General features: G+C 35.1%; 1 long non-coding RNA gene and 1 other non-coding gene across 2 annotated transcripts in view; both read left to right on the plus strand.

Moving 5' to 3' along the window:
* The window catches only part of LOC138705637 (uncharacterized), a 381,721-nt gene that overhangs the window by 206,785 nt on the left and 153,609 nt on the right, over positions 1-21,327 (plus strand). The gene's annotated exons all lie outside the window — the stretch shown is intronic.
* Positions 8,088-8,159, plus strand: TRNAY-GUA (transfer RNA tyrosine (anticodon GUA)). Its single transcript has one exon. It is a non-coding gene; the product is annotated as a tRNA-Tyr (tRNA).

Raw genomic sequence — 21,327 nt, forward strand, 5'->3', positions numbered from 1 at the left:
GGTAGATACGAAAAAAAATAAGTAATCCCTCCATCGACAGAGTTCACTTAGGGTCATATTCATAGACATTCTTAGCGCGGGCTTCCGGTGGATGATCAGCGAACTAACGTTTTTCGTATTCATAAAAGTGTTAGCGATATGATATGCTATGAATCCTGTACAAGTAACCAGTCGATAGCCGGGGCTAGTTTAGCACGCTCGTAGCGCGAGCTAGCGAAATGTCTATGCATAGCACCCTTAATGAAGAAGCTTGACCTTTCTGTCTGTATTACTGTGATGTATTGAAGTACATCCGTTCTGCCGATTCTTCACCTTACCGTAGAATATAATTCAAAGGTGATAACTAGACATTGGATGTTTAGGAAAATGCTTATTTTATTTGAATATTCATGTTTAAAGGCTTTTAGTAAATGTGCACTAATCATGAGAAATGAAGCATTCTGATCTTGCCTTTTCTGCCTTTAACGGCTATTTTGCTTTAATGTGTATTTTTTTTCCCCTTTTTTTGCATTTATATGTACTTTTTTGCCTTTTTTATATGGGTACTCACTCAACAATACTACATTTATTTCTGTGTTGGAAACTAATGAAATTGCAGTTCTTATAGTAGCCATAGATATGGGACACCCTATTGCAATGGAGCATTGTTGTTTTGCTTACTCCGGAATCGACCTTGTCCTTCTGACTCCAGCACTGTGTTGAGAACACGAAGTACGCAGTCAGTCTAGGATTGTCTTTGTGAGGTACTGTTGTATGGTGAAAAATGCCAAAATTGAAAACATCCAAAGCTTCTTTATATCGGCAGTCGGTAGCAGAATTTCCTACTTTCACTACTAATGGAACGATTTTTATATAGCCAAGATGGCACGTTTCAGTATGCTCCAGTCACATCAATATACGTTGATAGATCTTTTTCAGCATATAAACTGATTTTGTTCAATAAATTTGACAGAAGTTTGTGCGTTAATCTTGAAAAGTTGCTTGTTGTTTATTGTAACTCAAATTATGGACGGGAAGTTGTGGATGAATAAGTAAAAGTGAAACAAGTCTATAGAACAGAGAAACTACTTTCCCAGTGCACTTTGTTAAGTTACTTATGGTCTTATGGATGTTAACTTTATGAATTATGGATGATTCAATATAATTTCAATGCCTTTTATTGCTCTATTTTTGTTGTTTTTAGAGCCTTTTTAGGCGTCTAAAATACCATTTTTAGTGCCTTAAATTCCGATGTCAAATAATAACCAATAATTTAAAGATAAAAAGCAAAAACTAATACAAGCAAAAACCTCCAGTAAACATTGGTCCGAAAATGAATTGTTTTCGAGATAATACACATTTTTTCAAGATTCGCTACTCACTGTGAGAACACTAGTTCCGAAAAAAAGCTGTGAATTCCTTGCCCAGTGCATTTTTATTAAACAAGATAGTGAATGATTATGATTTGGCCTGATCATCAAAGAAGTTTTATCAAAAATAAGATAGTTAATTGAGGTTCTAAGTAAAAGAAGAATCCTAGTCTAGAAATCCAAATTTTACAGAATAATTTTTTTTTTTTTAATTATTCATTTCTGGGTTGCATTATATTAACAAGTTTTAGGTTATGGTTTTACGTAGTCAAACTGCATATAGAATCACTTTTTAACGTTTATGTGCTTGTTGGGTACAGGCTGTTTAAACTTGACTTCGGACGTTGTTTTATTTTAGCTCTTCTTTGCTATACTGAATTAAATTTTGGTTCATTATAAATATAGGATAAACGAAAAAATTACAAAAACAAACAAAAATGTTTGCACAAAATATATTTCAGACAAAAATAGCAAATTAGCCTACATCTCAACACCGATTAAAAGGAATCACGCAATGCATACTTCACCTGACTTAATTAGGAACGTTAAATCCAGACGTCTGAGATGACCAGGGCATGTAACACGTATGGGAGAATTCAGAAATGCATATAGAGTGTTAGTTGGGAGGCCGGAGGAAACAAACTTTGGGGAGGCCGAGACGTAGATGGGAGGATAATATTATAATGGATTAGAGGGAGGTGGGATATGATGATGAGAACTGGATTAATCTTGCTCAGAATAGGGACCGATGGCGGGCTTATGTAAGGGCGGCAATAAACCTCCGGGTTCTCTAAAGGAAAAGAGACCTAGTTTTTTTTTTACTGTTTGTAGTAGAGAATACAAGACAACTTTTGTACACTCTTACGTTTGGAATTTCGGAATTCTTTTTCGATACGCCCTGCTGCCCACTATCTCCTACATTTATGTATATGTATATGTATGTATGTATGTATATATATATATATATATATACTTACTTACTTATTGGCTTTTAAGGAACCCGGAGGTTCATTGCCGCCCTCACATAAGCCCGCCATTGATCCCTATCCTGAGCAAGATTAATCCAGTCTCTACCATCATATCCTACCTCGCTCAAATCCATTTTAATATTATCTTCCCATCTACGTTTCGGCCTCCCCAAAGGTCTTTTTCCCGCCGGCCTCCCAACTAACACTCTATATTCATTTCTGGATTCGCCCATACGTGCTACATGTCCTGCCCATCTCAAGCGTTTGGATTTAATGTTCCTAATTATGTCAGATGAAGTATACAATGCGTGCAGCTCTGCGTTGTGTAACTTTCTCCATTCTCCTGTAACTTCATCCCTCTTAGCCCCAAATATTTTCCTAAGAACCTTATTCTCAAACACCCTTAATCTCTGTTCCTCTCTCAAAGTGAGAGTCCAAGCTTCACAACCATATAGAACAACCGGTAATATAACTGTTTTATAAATTCTAACTTTCAGATTTTTTGACAGCAGACTAGATGACAAAAGCTTCTCAACCGAATAATAACAGGCATTTCCCATATTTATTCTGCGTTTAATTTCCTCCCGAGTGTCATTTATATTTGTTACTGTTGCTCCAAGATATTTGAATTTTTCCACCTCTTCGAAGGATAAATCTCCAATTTTTATAGTTACATTTCGTACAATATTCTGGTCACGAGACATAATCATATACTTTGTCTTTTCGGGATTTACTTCCAAACCGATCGCTTTACTTGCTTCAAGTAGAATTTATGTGTTTTCCCTAATCGTTTGTGGATTTTCTCCTAACATATTCATGTCATCCGCATAGACAAGAAGCTGATTTAACCCGTTCAATTCCAAACCCTGCCTGTTATCCTGAACTTTCCTAATGGCATATTCTAAAGCAAAGTTAAAAAGTAGAGGTGACAATGCATCTCCCTGCTTCAACCCGCAGTGAATTGGAAAAGCATCAGATAGAAACTGGCCTATACGGTCTCTGCTGTAAGTTTCACTAAGACACATTTTAATTAATTAATTAATTAATTAATTAATTAATTAATTAATTATATATTGACATAGCTATACGCGAAAGGAAAGAAAATTTAAATAAAATTTTTAAATTATGTACCACAACATTGGATACTATATTGTTCGCTAATGACAAGGTTTTATTTGCTCAAACAGAGAATCAATTTTAAATGGCTTGTCAACAGTTATATAAAATTGCAACTACTTATAATTTGTTCATATCAAGCAATAAAACTAGGGTTGTTGTTTTTTGGCCAACTCTCCGAAGATAGGTCTGAACCTCTCAAGTGATACTAAGAAGGCACCATTTATGAGGCAACTAGGCCAGGAGATAATGGGGTAGGGTGGACATTCCTTTCCCCCTTCATTGCATACATCGCCCACTAGTTACATATTACACTAGTCAGACTTCAGATGCATACAAACAATTGTCCTTCCTCTGATACATATCGTCAAGTGAGATGTACTGCATAATAAGAGATGTATATATCAACCTGAACCTCAATCAGAGATAAAACTAAGGTAATGAATGGTCTTTAAAGGTAAGCAACCAGTCCGATCAAAAATAATTATAAACAATGAACTAATGGAACAAGCTTCTCACTTTAATTACCTTGGTTGTGATGTATCATATGACAGGAAGAATGATCTTACGTATAGACTGTATAAATTTCAACATACTGTAAGACGTGTGGTACAATACACAGAAATCTTAAAAACAAAACCCGAATCGACAAACAACTCAAATTTTATAAAGTAATGGCTGTCCCAATGCCAATGTATGGTTCAGAGAATTGGGAACTAAATAGATCTGACAGAAGGAAAATTGAAACAAGTGAAATTAAGTTTTTAAGAAGAGTTGCTGGTCTTACTTTGTTCGATCAAGTGAACAATAATGTAATTAGCATTAGACTAAATATATTTAACCTAAATGAAAAAAATTATTTTAAATAAAAGTAGCTGGTATGATCACACATTGCGTGGATCATGATAGAATAAGTAAAGAAATTCTGTATTACAAACCAGAAGGTCATAGGGGTTTTGGTCGTCCTAGAACCACACGAAGAGGTTCTCTCTGAGCCGGAAGAGGCTTTCGGGTCTACCATGTGGAATATGATGATGATGGTGATGATGATGATGATGATGATGATAATTGTAGTACAATTTTATAAGAATTTGTCCATCGGCATAGTGGCAAACAGATATGAAAACAAATTTTTATTTGTTACAAATCGCAGTTTTCCATAGACGCTAGTGTAGTTTTCATAAGCATTGAAGAAAATACAAATTCAAACGCGGTCATGTTATACATAATTAGATTCAAAATTTGAAATAGAGTCAAAATATGCACATACATGAAGCATGTCTTCTTTGAAATTAGAAAGTTAATGTGATATCCGATTGAACGCTGAATGGTACTTAAAAATACAATTATTTAATATATATTTTATATCTTACTTACTTACAACATACTTATGAATGGGTTTTAAGGAACCCGGAGGTTCATTGCCGCCCTCACATAAGTCCGCCATTGGTCCCTATCCTGTGCAAGATTAATCCAGTCTCTATCATCATATCCCAACTCCTTTAAATCCATTTTAATATTATCCTCCCATCTACGTCTCGACATCCCCAAAGGTCTTTTTCCCTCCGGCCTCCCAACTAACACTCTACATGCATTTCTGGACTCACCCATACGTGCTACATGCCCTGCCCATCTCAAACGTCTGGATTTAATGTTCCTAAGAAGAATACAATGTGTGCAGTTCTGCGTTGTGTAACTTTCTCCATTCTCCTGTAACGTCATCATTTTAGCCTCAAATATTTTCCAAAGAATATTATTCTCAAACACCCTTAATCTCTGTTCCTCTCTCAAATTGAGAGTCCAAGTTCACAACCATACAGAACAACCGGCAATATTACTGTTTTATAAATTCTAACTTTAAGATTTTTTGACAGCAGACTAGATGATAAAAGCTGCGAATAATAACAGGCATTTCCCATATTTATTCTGCGTTTAATTTCCCCCGAGTGTCATTTATATTTGTTAGCTTGTTACGAAACCTTGCAATTTATTTTATGTCACATAATTTAAATATTTCCTCAAGCTTCACATAAATCGTTGTGTAACTGTAAACTACATTTCGGATCTTGTAGTATCCAGTTATATCCGGTATATTCATTTTTGTATTTAATATTTTTCAGGTGGAAAGGAAACTTGTCTTACACGTATCCATTCTAACGTAAATATTTATCACTTTCTACCGCAATATTTTCAAATCAATTGCAGAAAGGAAAAATTATCTCACACATATTCAATATAACGTATATGAATTATTTATTTATCACTTTCTACCACAATAACAATAGAAAGTAGTGCAGGTTAACACGTGGACTCAAGATGGGCACAGTATTCTTGTTCTTCAGTTCACTGGTGTTTTACATGTCACTGAGTTTTATAGTTTCAACACCAGCAACTTGAGTCTATATTATGAAACTTTTAACAAGCCAGTGGTGACTTTGAAGGGGAGGTTCTTAGAAAAGAGGTCGAGTTACAAACAATAGCTTGCACAGTAAGGCACGCAGAATCCGTTTTATAGTCTCGATTGTAACTCTCCCACTGTTCCATACTACATGCACATTTCAACGCTTGTCTGTCTTGGAATGGAGACATTTAAAGAGACCCGAGTTTTATTCTAGGTCTATTTTTTATTCATGCTTTTGAAAATGTGTTCTACCTACAACTCAACCTTATTGGAAAATTTATTTCGAACTGACACACAAAGGTAAAGAATTTTTTTGTTCAGAGTCATTGTACATGTATAGCCTATACAAAACGGAATAAGTTCATAATTCGGAAAATTTAACTCACAAGCGTGTAAATTATATTTGGTGTATAGATACAAGATGAATGTAAAGTAAAATTGTAGCGATATTCCCGGAAACATGAACACAAAACAAGTAGTATTTGTTTAAGAAAACTTTAAATATTATAATACAAAAAATTAATTTTTTAAGAAAATGTTGGTACAACTAAGAGAACTTTGAAAGAAAAAAGACAGGATATTTCGCATGAGATTTCGAAAAGTGATGACCATACCCGGGTATTTAAGGTGATCGAGATAATCACGAAATATTATATATACTACTGACTTCTGTTAAAATTCAGCAATTAAGAGATCATAATTGACTATGTGTAGAAAAAAAAATCACGATAAATTTCGGAATTGGAACCTAACAGTGAAAAATACGAACATAATACTCTTTCCTCTGAATGAACTTAAGAATTTATGTACGTGAACGACCATAAATATTGTAAGAAAATGCAGGCTCTAAATTTCTAAAATTTTATAAGGAAATGAACTCACAATTGGACAAAAATTACAAGATTCCACAGCAAGACTTGTTAGAACTCTGATAAAAGTGTAAAAAGGTTACTAATAATATTTTTTAGAATTCACTTTTTACTTTAAATTAAATTTTCTACAATTTGAAAATTTTCGCACATATTATTTCATAACTCCACAATCATTAGAGATAGAATTCTGAAATTTTGTACACTGATTTGACATGCATTTATGCAAAAGGTAGACTACAATAATGCCCATTTCTTTGAAAATAGAAAAATTAGGTAAAAAAATTATGTAAATTTTAATATATGTTATATAGGACAAATAAAAAATTAAATGTATTAAAATAAACAACTCTACATGTCTGAGATTAGTCTACTTTTCAGAAATAAGTGTTTGTTACATGCAGGAAAAATATTAAAGATATCAGAGAGACAAAAACAATGTTATGGTTACCAAATGATGGAACTGCATAATTTTTTTTTTTTCATACTTTGATAAAACTGTTTTGAAAAATATTATTAGTAAAGTTTTTTATTCTTTTATCAAATATTTAAGTTCTGATAAGTCTTGTTGTGGTACCTTCTAATTTTTGTCCAATTATGAGTTCATTTTCTTATAAAATTTTAGAAATTTAGAGCCTGCATTTTCTGATAAAATTTATGGTCGTTCACGTACATATACCCTTAATAAGAGAAGAATTAAAATTGGTTTAAATAAGCATTTGAATTATCCAACATATTTAATATATAAAAATTGAGAGTTTCATAACCCTTTTCAAATGGCTTAATTGATGGGGGTCGCTGTTAGTTATGATAGGTTGAATATGCGCCTAGACAAAATATTGTAGTCACGAAGATGGTGAAACGTATGAACTTAGTCGCCTGAAAGCGTTATATGAAAAATAATTACGAATAGATATAAATGAGGTATTACAATAAAAATGAAACAAAGTACTCTTCAAATCATCTCACTTTTACAACAAGAAGATACGTTATTTATCTCCCAGAAATTGTACCTAAGTGTAATACAGAAACTGGTCTACGGTATAACTCCAATTTCGGACGTAGGCGCCGGAGAGAATTTTTCTCCGTTCCATTACTCTTTCATCGTATGATGACGCAGAATGTCTGCATGGAAATATCATATGTACTTCGGTACATTAAAATAATATATACGATATGCGTAAATCACTTCGTGATTTAAGACGGCGCTTATTCCGTCGGATCCCAGCCAACTAGTCACTCATAAGGAGTGCACCTCAGCACATGTGTGGACTTCGGTCCTACGTTCATAGACATCTATGACGTAGTGCAGAGGGCGGCCACTAGAGGGAACCCAAGAGTTGGAGCTTAATCTGAGACGATTCTGTCCGACGCCGGGGTGGTATCCGGTGTGGCTTAGTGGATAAAGCATCAGCATGTAGAGCTGAAAACCCGGGTTCAAATCCCGGCGCCGGAGAGAATTTTTCTCCGTTCCATTACTCTTACATCGAATTATTGTTTCGACAATACATTATCCTCATCTAACATAATTAATGATTTTTCGTTTAAGAAGAAAATGCACAAATTTTTTATGCAATCCTAGCATTTTAAAACACGCTTGTTATAACGCTATAAATCGTACACAATTGGCCTAATTTGGCACTGCTACCAGAAAAGGTTACCTAGCAACTAGTATTCCATGACGTCATCACCGCCTTCACAACACAATTTTATACACTGTACCTGTAAGAAAAAGCTTCAAAACAACAACAAAACAACATTGCCTTAGAAAAGGTTACTTAGAAACCATGACATGTAGGCCTATTACGTCATATCCAATACTCATGTCTTTACTACATCATAGCATTACATCTTGTAAATTTATTTTAGTTTTATTTACATATTTAATGCTACAATAGCATCAAAAGTTGTATGTAACACGAGTATAACTTTCATTACAAACACTCGTGCCATAATTGCCAAGATTACACACTAGTTACATAAATTACTATTGCATACTTTCATCTAACAGAAAAACTGACTCTTAAGAATATTTTCTGCATTTTTATATTATAATTGATCTTATTTCATTGTGCTATGTACGCTGTTTTATATTTGTATCTAATTATATTAATATATATAATGTATACAATTTTACTTTTACGTTTTCAAGAACACTCTAGAGCACAAGCTTTGGCTTTTTCAGGAGTGAGCTAATTAAAAATAATATAATTTTAAATGTTGTGTGAAAGAGCTCAATAATTTATTAATATCATAGATCCAAATATACGCATGGAGAGAGATCTAAATCAAGCTCATCAAGTTGATCATGAAAACAGGGTCATTTATGAGCCTTGTATTCCCTACCTTGGTGCCAAGTATAACATCCCTCTCTTCAATTGATCAGTGACAGGGTTATTTTTTGGTGCTCGGAGTTCTTTACCAAAATTTACATACAATTTTTTAAAACAATTATCAATATCATCTTTTGAAATTAAAAAAAAATCTCGCAAATTCTTAAAGATTCCTTGCAGATTATACAATTTCATTTATACCACTCAGAAGGTCTTAATTAAGGATATGCTAATTTGAAATAAAATCTTTTATTCATAAGTATAATTTTAAGGTCATCTTCTAAGATTTTATTTTATAATTGATAATCAGCGATGCTTAATTATTACATTTTATTTTATAACAGTATTTGTATTTAATTAATTATATTTTATTTGCTATTAATTTCCGGATCCTTGTGGTCATCCTTAATTAAGGACGGACGATTTCTTTCTCATTATTATTATTATTATTATTATTATTATTATTATTATTGATAATTATCATTACTGTGTCGTTTTATAATGATTTTTAAATTCTGCCTTTTTTATTATTCCGACTTGTAGTTAACTGTTGTTCACTTCGATTTGTTACATCCAGAAACATTCCTAAGATCGAGCAAGCACCTATGGCGAAAATAGGTTTATACACTCGATATAAGTTACTTATTTCTGTCCATTGGTATTTTTCACACACCTCTGTCGCCAAATAAGGAACTGAGTTTGTTTAAAAAAAGACTGTGGTCTTCTAACTGAACCCATTTTAGGGCTTCAATCAAAAGAAAAAAAGAGTAGTACATAAATTGTTATTGGTTGGTTGAATATAATAAAATCACATTACTAGTTGAATGTCATTCTGATAATATTTCTTGACTATATACTTTCTCCGGATATTGCTACAGAAATAGTTACTGAATTTAAGTTATGTGAACAAAAAGTAACTACTAAAATAACAATTTTTTCCGAAACGAAGGTGAAATGTTTGCTCTTTCAACAGATTTCAATTATAGTAAAAGAAGGGAGATGCTGGCTCAGATTCCCTTTTTCAATGATTTTGAAGATACTGTGTTTTGTTATGTTACTCGTACATATGTAGATAATTTGAGAAGTCAAATTAAATTTGTGTGTGTAGAAGCTTTAATGATTCTAAAACTTAAAAAAAAACACAATATTTGCTCAATTATCTATCTCTTGTCTGCAGACAGTATGATTGCCAGTTTAATTCAGAATTTTTTAGCTTTTTTTCGCTTTAGAATGTTGAAAATGAACATTGAAATATGTGTAATGCTGAAGTTTCGAGATGCTTCCGATTCTTATTAAAAATAAATGATGTTTCATAATAAATTTATAAGTGTAATTAAATTAAATTCCAGAATTATGTTAAAATATATCTTTCCCTTTTCACTTGAAATAAATAATATATTTGATATTAAACAATAGACGTACTACTATTTTTTTTTGTAGTGATTATAATTTAGAAAAGGAAAACGTGTTCAACCACACTACTGGAACTAAATTATTTTGTAAATCAATTTGAGTTTTAGTATTAATATAAAACAAATATAATATCGGTAAAAGCAGAAGAAGTTAATTTATAATAATGGTTCTCACGCTGTCATTATAATGAAATATTAAATTTACAGCAATACAATGATATTTTTCTTGACCAGACAAACCTTTACCATAATACAATGAATATTTAATATTAATTTTCATAGTAGAAATATATGTTAATATTGAGTTAATACTCCAGTTACAAAAGAACTATATTTCTCCACACTGGGGGTAGAACGATCTCCAACAATTTCCGCTGAAACCAGTATAAAAATCGCAAATGATAAATTTAATCTCCACAAATATAGATCTCTGCCTCCATGTAACTTTACAGTTTGCGGTGAGGGGGAGAGAGATAGCAGTAGGTTTTACTAATCTGTGAAAAAACGTGTAACACAACTCTCATCTTACACTCAGCAAGCAAGAACAGAGCATTGGAGTGAAGGCAACAAGACAACTCGACCAACTCAATCGTCAGCCATCGGCAGAGATACAAAGAAACATCTGTACCTGTCCCTGGTGATGACGTTATAGGCCTACTTATTGACATAATATGAACTACAACTTTGAACGGAAGTGAAATATGTTTAGTTACTGTAATACATTTTGTGTATTAAGGAACAATTTAGTTTCCTATATTATTAATTGCATTCCTCGTTACTCTACATACCACTATTTACATTAACTTACCCTTAGTATAAACCTGCGTAAATATGTAGGTCTGTGGCTTTCAGTGCATTCCTGGATGTCTAATATTCTTATTCACGTTCTGGGACTTAACAATTTTTATCTAAGGAATTTAATTCTACAGAACTTTGACAACTTTGCTGATACTAATAATAATTATATTTTCCACACTCGAATAGAGACTGCTGCACTCTCACAGACCTGCAAAATGTCTGTTTGTACGTAACTTACAAGCAAACATTCTCATTGGGGGAGATAAAAAAGTTAATTTTTTTCTTCCACTATGTTAATAATGTCAAAACAACTGCTTACACAAGTTTTTTTGGTTCATATTAGTTCGGTCCCATCAGATACACACCTAAAATATACAGTACTAATTCGGTCCGAACTATGCAGGTAGAGATAAGATATATATCAAAGAGACTGTTACAGTATATATTGTGAACTAGCTGTCGTATCGAATGTGACATTTTTTCATGTTGGTATGATATCACACTGCAATAACAATTCTATAGGAAGATATTCAAATTAAAGGTTTCATTTAGGGAAATGTTGGTGGCGATGTATACAGAAGTTACACTTAGCAACAGAATATAAGAACAGTTCAGAAATTGGAGAATTTCTTAACCTAAGTGTCTTTTCGGCCTTCCATTCGCCGTAAGAATATTACAATTCGATAGAAACTACACCCAATCCGAAAAACGTTAGCTTTAGCGTAAAAAATGCAGGTGTTAAAAAATTATCCAATATTTTAGGAGGTACTAGTATGAATCAAAACAAGAAAATAATGTCTTATAAACATGGGTCATACAGCACATACTTTCTGAGATCTGGACATTTGTTCATAGGAGGTGCTCAATATGACGTCCATTCATGGCAATGCATTCCTCTGCCCTTTGGGGTAAGGAATCACGCACTCTTTGAAATTTACCTGGTTGTTCTTTTATGTGCTGAAATGCATTGAGGACGCGATCCTGTAGTGTCTGCACATTGTTGATTGGAGTAGTGTAGACCAATTCCTTCATATGTCCCCATAACCAAAAGTCAAGAGGATTTAGGTTTGGGGAACGAGCAGGCCAAGTTGTGGGACCTCCCCGATGAATCCAACGATCCAGAAATGTCAGCGTCAGGTGTTCACGCACATTTCGGAGAGAATGTGCTGGTGTGCCATCGTGCATGAATCACATCTGTAGTCTTTGCTGACATGGCACATACTCCAGCAAAGTAGGCAATAAGTTACTAAGAAGTCATGATAACGATCCCCAGTTAATCTCTGTTGTAGCACGTATGGCCCTATTAATCTACCGCCAAGAACGCCTGCCTATACATTGATTGAGATTTGTTGCTGATGCCTTGTTTCTTCAACTCCACGGGGATTTTTATCAGCCCACACATGCTGATTACGAAAATTCACAACACCATATCTGCAAAACCCCGTTCGTATCCGCAACCAAACTTTCGTTTTCAGTATTCCTTGCGACGTATCAGTATTCCACGCCAGGGATGCCAACTACGGTTTGATTATATGGTAGTCTGCTGTAGGCTATTGTAGGGCAGAAAAATGCATTGCCATAAATGGACGTCACATTGAGCACCTCCTATGAACAAGTGTTCAGATCTCAGAAAGTATGTGTTGTAGGACCCATGCTTATTAGACATTATTTTCTTGTTTTGATGCATACTATCACCTCCTGAAATATTAGATACTTTTAGCACCCTGTATAAGAGATGAGTAGATTAATTAACGTTTGAACTGATGTATGAGTGGTTGTGAATGGAAGAATATTTAAAGTCCGTTTATTAGTCCAGTAGTATCATAAATAAATAGATGGATGGATGGAAGGGTGTTAAATGGGTGGATGGACGGATAGATGGATGGATGGATGGATGGATGGGTGGATGAATGGATGGATGGATGGATGGACGGACGGACGGAAATATTTTCCCGATTCCTCCCAAGTTCACTAAATAAGTATCAGTCAGTTAAGTATTTTACTTCGGAACTTAGTTAATGGTGACATTTTAAGTTTTTCTCTAGCTTCTGAGAAGCTGAAAGATTCCTTTGTACAATAATGTACAGTAGTGACAAAAAAACCGGACCGGCCCTTGTAGCTAATTTCAGAGCCTTGTTCACTCCAGAGAACGATAGACTGGTAACTAAGACTTTCGTGGTTCGAATCCTGCCTGGGAAGGAAACTTTTTTTGTTCATTATTCAAATTTATTCCCAACACTTTTCGATTGCAGCGATATTTTACTATTTAATTAACTTTTTATTCCCGGAACATGAATTTTATCAGCACTCGAAAAGTATTGGGAATAAATTTGAATAAGGAACAAAAAAAAAAGTTTCCTTCCCAGGCATGATTCGAACCACGAAAGTCTTAGTTACCAGTCTATCGCGCTCTGGAGTGAACAAGGCTCTGAAAACAGTTACAAGGGTCGATCCAGTTATTTTTTTTGCTACTACTGTACGGCACCTTGCAGATATTCCAACAGAGCCCAGTAAAATACGAAGTAAGACAGAACACAGTTCAAAAGGGACGGAGATTAATCTCTATTCTTACTGGTCCGGGTAATTGTATCCAACTTCTTTTAATGAAAAATGTAAAGTTAAGTGAATAAAAATGCTGTTCCAGTAATAATTACGTGTAATCCATGGAATTGTGTTGCAATAAAAAATATTGATCCGTATACTGTGGTTGACCAAGTTCTGCGCGAATTAATATTTTTAGTGGTGTCTACTATATCTGATCTAGCGCTAAGAATGAATTATAAAGATCCAAGATCTTTATGATATTTGAGAATATTCGTTGCAGGGCTAGTAGGTTTTAGTTGTAGATGCTGATACTTGAGTCATATCGGAGGACGTAACTATGTAGTAAATAAAATGGGGGTAATTAAATAAGTGACACGCAATAAAATACATTTATATGGTTTATTATTATTATTATTATTATTATTATTATTATTATTATTATTATCATCTTCAGAGTAAAGTATGTACATAAAAATCGAAATTGAGTGCTATAGACCATTTTACGTATCGTGGAATTACACTTCCGGAGTATCTGGCGTGATCGTCGGCTGTTACGGTACCAATCGGTCTCCCGGAATAGGCGGACAACCACACAGAATCCATCCGTCAGTCCTGACCAGCAAACACAGAGGGGGGCGCTCGCACACGGGGAAGGGAAATAATGAAAAAAACACACACCAGGCTTAAAGCTTTACACCGATGATTACTCTGATGCTCTTTATGTACCGTGCCTAGTCTTGCAGTTGCGTTAGAACCGGACTGGACCCCGGAATGGCCGGAAGCTATCAGGTCGGAGAAAATCCGAGCAGCCGGAAATTGAGCAAGCGAATTTACACCGGAGGCACCCTCATTCCCTCTTCCTATGCGCTGGTAAGACTAACCTACCCTTCTGCAAACATTCAGTTTGAACGCCCAATAGCAGCAAACCACTACCACCACCTTTTAAACCCCCTTCCAATGTTCTGAAATGTTAAGATGAAAAAAAGATCATCTTCCTGTCTCTGTTACTAGATATTGAACCCCTCCGTCCCCCATTTTCCCATCTAATATAAGTTGATCAAACCTTTAAACGTGAGAGTTTGTAGCAAACTTCCTAATCATACTTCCGCATGCAGGAAGTTTGTCGACGGGACTGCAGCATGTGAGAAGGATGTGGGAGTGTGCAGAATGAAAAAGAATTGCCTAGGAATTAATATTGAAGCCGGATACCACTACTGGGTTGGCTGCGGAGTCCATGAATGTTACATGCTGCCTCAGATCGATGTCTCACATAAACTCACGCACGAAGAGCTCGCTCTGTTAATTATCGTAAAACAATACAGAAATGAAAAGCTCTTCGGCGAGCAGCATTCCTCTTTCTGAAGTTGTTTCCATCGTCCCCTCCTCCACTCTCGATACTTTTGAGAAGCCGCCAACCAGTAAGACAGCAATCGGCCCATTAGCGTCAATATTGTTTCGATTTCATTAGACAAGCCATTACTAACTGCACGATGGCTGATACGAGGGGATTCTTAATAGTGCAGGAATCCGACAGACAGTGAACGTTCAGACGACAGAATGTAAAAAACACTAGTCACCAGCCATTTTGTAACCTAAACGAAAACATGTGATCTTATAGTTATGATTTTTGTACACCAAATTCAAATACATAACCAAAAAGTCTCTATTGGACTATGTTTTTGAGTTACAATCTACAGAGTGTTCCATAAGACTGGAAACATAGGGAAGTGAGCTTTTATAGTATGTGTTCGATGTGATCCCCATTCTGCAATATGCGTTTACGCAGCCGGGTCATCCAATCCTGGAGAACACGTTGAATGATTGATTTGTGAACACGTTTCAATAGTGCGTGCCTGCAGATGAGCATGGGATCGAATCTTCTCAGCGTACACAGACTTCAAGTGACCCAGAGATAAAAATCCAAAGGTGTCAGGTCTGGGCTTCGTGCTGGTCACTCCACCGGTCGCCGACGTCCTAGCCAATGGCCAGGAAATTGCTCATCAAGTCAGGTCCTAACTGCAAAGCTGTAATGGGGAGATTTATTGGAAGTTACTGCATACCGACCAAGAACAGCGAGTGATGTTGATTGTTGTTTCTTCGTCGGTGGATCTCCGTGGGGACGCGGCTTATCTTCAAGGAACCTGTTTCCTCAAATTTTTCCACCAGTTAGTAAACATATGTAAATGAAATGGGTGCACGTTCGGGATGCAGTCTGTTGAATTCATCAGCCACTTCTCTCAGACTTCTTCCACCATACAGCAAAACGAATTCGATACGTTTCTCTTTGTTCAAATGCATCGTTTAAATGTCAACCTACAACAAAAAGAAAAACATATGAGCTATTTCCCTATGTTTTAAGAAATTATGAGGAATCCTGTATATGTTTGTATATGTTATATTTTCATCAAAATCATATGAAGTATGTGTATCATTCGTTAATGAAGGTCCTGTTATATTTCTGTTTTCCAGGAAACAACACTTAACTACATTTTACTATTAATAATTACAGGGTGATACGTTTGGGTATGGATAAAATAAAAACACCGTAACACACAGAACTTTATTTGTTGACACTTTGTGCATACAACACTGAAAGATGGGAGATTCCTCACAGCTCAACATGACCCCCATTGCGCACCCTGCACAACTCATAACTGTGATGCAATTCAACCCATGTCCGTTGTAACATAAAAGAGATGATTTGTTGAAAAGCTTGAGTAATTTTTACTTTCAGATGATCAATGTTCCTGGGTTTCTGTGAATAGACAATGTCTTTAACAAAACCCACACGAAGAAGTCATTAGGGGTTAGATCTGGGGAGTTTGGGGACCAAGCCAAGAGATATTTGCTTCTTGTACTGGATTTCGCCTGCGATCTCTTGCATGTTTTTTTTTTTTTTTAACACAACCTGTTTCTACAAATGTTTGATACCACAACATTATGGAACTGTATTTAGGTACATTACGCACACCAAACTCATGTCGAAATTCCCTTTGAACTCTTTTAACACTCTCAAATTTAGCATACCAAAGAACACATTGTGCCAGCTGTTGATTTGTAGTAGCCATTTTAATCATCTACGATTTTCATTTGTCCTTTCAGTTTATGCGTTGTTGATTGTCATACAGTATATGGAAACTCCCATCTTTTAATCATAATAACCAGAAAGAAATTGTCCACACCTGTGGAGTAACGGTTAGCGCGTCTAGCCGCGAAACCAGGGTTCGATTCCCGGTCGGGGCAAGTTATCTGGTTGAGGTTTTATTCGGGTTTTCCCGCACCCCTATATGAGCAAATGCTGGGTAACTTTCGGTGTTGGACCCCGAACTCATTTCACCGGCATTATCACCTTCATTTTATTCAGACGCTAAATAACCTAAGCTGTTGATATAGCTTCGTGAAATGACCTACTAAAATAAAAAAAGAAAGAAATTTTTCCTACTATCATAATATCTTTATAATAATAAATTAATATTATCCATACCCAAACGGATCATACAGTATTACGAAATATTCCATACTATATACAATGACTATAGTTATTTCTTAACAAAAACTCTTTCCCTTTCATTAATATATATTATATTCATATATTTATACCTCAGTTTTTCCTTCCCATTTTTTCTTTACTATGTACAAAAATTTTCCGAGTTCTCTCAATTTTCTTCCGTTTACTGATCTATACAATTTCCTACATGCTATTTCTATACTGTTTTCGCTGCAAGAAAAATCCTAATGCAAACACAAGCACGTGGCTGTCATACCTGTGATTGGCTCACAGTCGAAACACTCACACGACGCAAGAAAATATAGTCCGTATTTGAAAACAATCATCTTGTATTATATGAAAATAAAAATTAAATTCTAGTTGTTAAATACAATGAAACATATAACGTCTCTCATATGTAAAACGATATGTAAAAGAAAAGCTACTTTTATATTTTGTTATGTACTATGAACACGGATGAATACAAACAGTAACACCGAGGTAGTCTGTTCTTGTAACAAGGTGGCGTCACTTGAGTTCGGTAGTTGTTCACGTTGTAAGCACCTGGTACTGAAGTATGGCTTCTGCATCCTCGGTGTGATTGGTTATTAAACGTAAGAGTAGAAACCCTCTCAAAAGCGGAGAAAAACAAATTGTCTTAAATGTATATAATAAGTTAAGTGAGTTTTAATTGCAGTAATTATAAAGTAAATGTTTCCCAAGCAAACGAATGCATAGTAGTGAGGTTAGGCCTACTTGAAGAGTAACGGGAAATGTTTAACATGAAACAGAATGTACAACGTAGGCGGGAACACGTACTGAGAATCTATGGCGCCAAACAGCGGCCAATGAAGCCTCACTTCAGTCACGTGCTATTGTTTATATTAGGATTTTTATTCATATTTTCTGTATAAAACTTTTTCTTAAAATATATGAATGATATGAATTAAAACAAACATAAAAATCAGACATCTTCGTGCATGTTGTCTCAAAAACCGCGACTGATCGCTGAAAAAATAATTTTGTCTTTCAGCAAGGACTTGTATATTGTTCCATAAATAAGTGCCAAGGCAAAGATCATTTATGAATGTACGCTAAGTTTACCAGGAGAGAGAGTAAAGGTATCTGAGTGGTCCTTCAACCCGTAGTTCAGTATCTTTTTTTTTTTTTTCAAGCAGTTGTGAAGAAAGTGTGAATTGAGTTAACAAGTAAAGTATTTTATAGTGCTGCTACGTCTTTGAATTAATTTTAATGAGTTTCAATACGGATAAAAACAAATGATAGTGGTAGATGTTCACAGTAAGTAAACACGCCACGTAAGGTCAAGTTCCGAAGTTCGCACGTGTGTAATCCATCCGAATAATTTCTGTTATATAGACTATTTAGTGGAGGATTCACTCTGAAATCACAAAAGGAAAACCTAACCACTATTACAAAAGCTTCCAACTCTACTTTGGCTGTCTGCTAGGTGATCAGAATAGGCTTTTGGCCCAAGATAAATATGCTGTTGTTCCTGCTTGTCATTTATCAGAGTGGCACAAAGGAAAGAAGAGAGCTGTGCCGTTTGCAGTTCCGATGATTTGGCGGGAACCTAAAAATTATGTGACCGATTGCTACTTTTGCTTGACGAAAATTTCAGGATTTACTGATGATCACCCTGCAAACGTTAAATCGCCGTTTACGTTCTGGCACCCAATGTCGATCCGATTTTAAAGCCTTATTCACGAGATTTTTCGTATGATGGTGGTGATAGTGATGGCGATGGTGATGGTGATGTTATTGTTAAAATTTAAACTCCGTAATGTAACATAAGCCTCTGATTGAGGTTCTGGCTGATATGTACAGTAGTGGCAAAAAAAAAAAAACCGGACCGACCCTTGTAACTGATTTCAGAGCCTTGTTCACTCCAGAGCACGATAGACTGGTAACTAAGACTTTCGTGGTTCGAACCCTGCCTGGGAAGAAAACTTTTTTTTGTTCCTTACTCAAATTTATTCCCAATACTTTTCGATTGCTGGTAAAATTCGTGCTCTGGGAATAATAAGTTAATTAAGTAGTAAAATACCGCTGCAATCTATTACTAAAAAGAAAAATTTAAGCTAACTCTCTAATACGTAGGCCAGACTTTTGTCTTTGTAATTTTAAGTAATCTACAGTAATATCCAGGTAGATAATTAATATATTTAATATGCAGCTAAATAGGTGGTGATATATATCTCTTCAAATCAGACACTTCTTGAAGGTAATTTTATTTATCTTAGATTATAGTAATTAATATTTAATATTATAGTAAGGTATTTGATTTTAGTATGTACCTCACGTCATAAACATTAGTCCGATTTCCGCTATGTTAATATTTCTATTAGTGGTCGTAATACCACATCCCTTCGCTAGATGTCAGCTCCGCAACATTTCGCACTCTCGTCAATGCTCCTAGTATACAGCTGTCCGGTATTATCACAGTCTAGTTTATACAGTCGCGAAGCTCAATATGTAGTAAATATGCAAACATTAGATAGTTGCTCATCACTAGGATCGCTAATATCGCCTCATTACAGGCAATGCAAAATAGTACCGTCACAGTCTATTGTTTCTAGCACCCTCAAAACTCAAGCTTCGTGACTGTATATAGTAGACTGTGGTATTATTATGGTAAGGCAGCGTTTCTCAAACTATGGTCCACGGACCACCCGTGGTCCTCGACGTCTGCCCTTGTGGTCCTTCAAAAAAGACAGAAGAAAAAATAAAATTGAAACGAATTGCATATCATACTATAGCTTAAAATCTCAGAGTTTGGTAATACACATAGCAATCGAATTTCACTTTTTCTCCCAGTACTGCATTTTATGAGATTTATTACCCTACCCGTCTATCGACTTCCCACTCTATTCTCAGCAACAAAAGAGGGATTTAAAGCACTATATACGTGGTGTTTCTCGATATCTTTTCCCTTCACATCTGGCGCTGCGCCTGTAACCCAGCCAGGGACCACCCGAATTCATAACAGAGGACCTTAATTCAGTTTTAAAATATAAATATACTGGAATTAAAATATGCTACGAAAATGATAAATTTGCTTTCGAAGGAACAAGAGTAAGCTGGTCTGCGGAACTGTTTTGACTTTAAAAAGTAGTCCCCACTTCAAAAAAATTTGAGAAACGCTGTAGTAAGGTATTTGCTATAACGGCTGGGGGATAATCATGCTAATCACACGATGCCTCTGTTCTAGTTGAATGATCGTTCACCTCTGCTGAAGCATATAAACGTGAGGCCAGCATCCGTCTGGTCGACTTGGCTCTTCGTGGGCTGCCGTGCCACGAATTTAATTTAATATACTTGCATAAGGATTTCGTGCGTTTCTGTGAGAGCTTGTGAAACACAAGACATTGAAACTTTTCTTATCTGACTGTATTTTATATTTCTGCCATATATTCCATTAGAACGTCTTGGTTTTCAACCATGTCTTCAACGAATCATTATGACGACATAGTAATTGTTAAATAAACTCATCTATACTAATAATAAATCTGTAGCCGAAATTTTTCTGGTAATTTTCGATTTTCCAAAAATAATTGGGCCTAACATATATAATTAACCACCCTGAAACTGAAAATCGCTTTTTTGAAATTTTTGTTTGTATGTCTGTCTGTCTGTCTGCCTGTATGTTTGTTACCTTTTCACGCGATAATGGCTGAACGGATTTCGATGAAAATTGGAATATAAATTAAGTTCGTTGTAACTTAGATTATAGGCTATATGGCATTCAAAATACATTATTTAAAAGGGGGGTTATAAGGGGGCCTGAATTAAATAAATCGAAATATCTCGCTTATTATTGATTTTTATGAAAAATGTTACATAACAAACATTTCTTTAAAACTCATTTCCGATAAGTTTTATTCTTCGAAAAATTTTGATAGGACTCATATTTAATGAGATAAATGAGTTTTAAAATTAAAATAACTGCCATCTAAGGCCGTGTAATGAAATAAACAAATGACTTCGTCTATAAGGGGCCTTGGTCAACAACAATCGAAAGCTATGAATCAT

This window comes from Periplaneta americana, chromosome 9 (genome assembly GCF_040183065.1).
Source record: "Periplaneta americana isolate PAMFEO1 chromosome 9, P.americana_PAMFEO1_priV1, whole genome shotgun sequence".
Taxonomy (NCBI): domain Eukaryota; kingdom Metazoa; phylum Arthropoda; class Insecta; order Blattodea; family Blattidae; genus Periplaneta; species Periplaneta americana.